Here is a 2,381-nt window from a genome sequence, read left to right as displayed (position 1 = left end):
GAGTTTAACTTAAAAATTAAGTTAATTAAACTGAGTTAATTAATAAAAATCTATGAAAATAAAAATAAAATATATAAATACCAAAATATATTACTTCAGAGATTTTCTTTTACAAATATTATCAAAACAATCCATAAACTCAAACTTTACACAACTCTGAGACAAGACCGATCAATACAGTTTATATATAAGTATACATTATATCATAGAATTTTAAAAACAAACTGCAAATTCGAAGTAACACGAACCACTTCTAAGCTGGAGTCTTCAGTCTAAAGACATCAATTTACTATGCTGCAAGTCAAGACTCTAGAGGGGAAAAACATTTTAAAAAAAAAGGGTGAGCCGAATGCTTAATAGGAAGGAAACACGGTACAAGGATCAATTCCACACAATCCGATTTTCTAAGAAATTGTCAAAAATAATTGTGATAAATTTGTGATTAGAAAATTAAAATTTTATCACATAATGAATATGATCAGCACAAATCTCCTACAATAAGACCGAATATTAGCCCAAATGTCAGGACCAGTTGACAGCCATCACAATCTGCAAAAGTTCAATCAAATTGGGCTAAATAAGGAAACAAATAAAATAAATTCCAATCAGTTAAAAATGGAAACAATATGCAAATTGGGCTACAAATAATTAAATTGATTTTGATACGAGGTTGCCCACAAAATTGCACAAATTCCACGTGAGTCACAAATGCCATGTAAGATTTTAGTGCCACGTAGGATTAAAAATACTAACAAATGCCATGTAAGATTTTAGTGCCACGGAGGATTAAAAATACTAACAAATGCCATGTAAGATTTTAGTGCCACGTAAGATTAAAAATACTAACAATCTCCCCTTTTGATATCTTAGTATCAAAACAATTTTAAATTCAATGAAGTTCCCACATGTACGAAGTGTTAGTCAAAAATGTAAATTTTCAGGACTTCAATTTACTCCCTCCGACTGAATGAAATTAAGTCTTCCCATTAATTTCTCCCCCTTTTGATCCTAAGAGCTCAAAGAAAACTAAGTACAAACCCAATGAAAAGAGAGATAAGTCTCAAAATAAGAAGTCAATAAACAAAGTTAAAAGATAAGAAAGCAGATCATTCGTTGCGAGTGGGTCTATGGGATTGAGCTGGAGTGGCAGCTGAGCTCTTGACCTTAGACCCATTGTAACGTCCCCAAAATTACCAGGCTTATAATAGAAGACTTTTAATCTGATATAATAAATTTCTTGATATCTTTGATGAATGCTACTACTGAACTTAATACAAATACAAAATAATTTAATCTTTTAAAAAATAAAGCCATATGCATGAAAAGGAATCATATTTTATTTCATAACAATATTTATACACATGGTTACATAACTAGGATCAAACATTTCAGTATGAAAAAATTTCTCTTTTTCCCTTTTGGCTTGACGTTGACCGCTCTTATATCCATTGTCCTTCTATTCATTTAAAACAAATACCAAATCTTGTGAGAAAAATTCAATAAGTAAAGATTATGTTCACATGCATATGAATGTATTTACTTGTTCTGAAAATTTTTATTTTCTTGAAAGTTCTTTAGTGTGGTCTTATATGTTTTTGGTTTGTTTTTTTTTTTTTGTTTTTTTGTTTTTGTTCTGACCCATGAGGATTCCCAGTCGAATAGGTTTTGGCATGGTTTTCTTGTCTTTAGGGGTTTATTTGTGCTCAAGTAATAGGTTGAGTGCTAGTTCTGCGCTAATAAAAGGAGTCTGAGATAGCGATAAGTATACCACACCATTTTTTAAGAAAGCTGAATGCATGTTCAAAACTGTATATTCTTAAATCATGGTAAAAATGCTCAAAGATTCTTTAGCAAAGCTGTAGCAATGCAGAAACAACCAAAACGTGCAAGCTGGTGCAGTTTTTCATTTACAGTTGGTAGTGGGCCAATTGCTAACTTTGTCAGAAGAGGACAGCTGTAAAAGCACTAGAGGGGGGTCCATCAGTTTTGGCTCTTAGGCGGACACATGTAAATAGGGCGCCTCAACTTGCTCTAGTATAAAAGGAAAAGAAGAGTACTGTACGAAAGGACAAGCAAGGAGGAGGCGCACAATTACTCTGTTCAAGCTAAAAAGGGAGAAAAGAGGAGAGTACAGGAGGAGAAAGGAGAGCTGATTTCTGAAGCTGAAGGAAGCAGTACAGCACGGCTGGACAGGAGAAAGCAAGGACGAATACCTGTTTAGCTTTCAGATTTAGCTTAACCATTTCCTTCAATCTTTTCTTATTTTCTCTCTGTGAACAAATGTATCTGGTTGTTTATATTATTTCTAATTTCTTTGAACTAGATTAAATTTCTTTAGCTAGGATTATTGATGGAACCAAAGTTGCAATGAAAATTTATTT

This window comes from Morus notabilis, unplaced genomic scaffold (assembly GCF_000414095.1).
Source record: "Morus notabilis unplaced genomic scaffold, ASM41409v2 Scaffold192, whole genome shotgun sequence".
Lineage (NCBI taxonomy): Eukaryota > Viridiplantae > Streptophyta > Magnoliopsida > Rosales > Moraceae > Morus > Morus notabilis.
The sequence above is the reverse complement of the archived record's forward strand: the minus strand, read 5'-3'. Positions refer to the sequence as shown.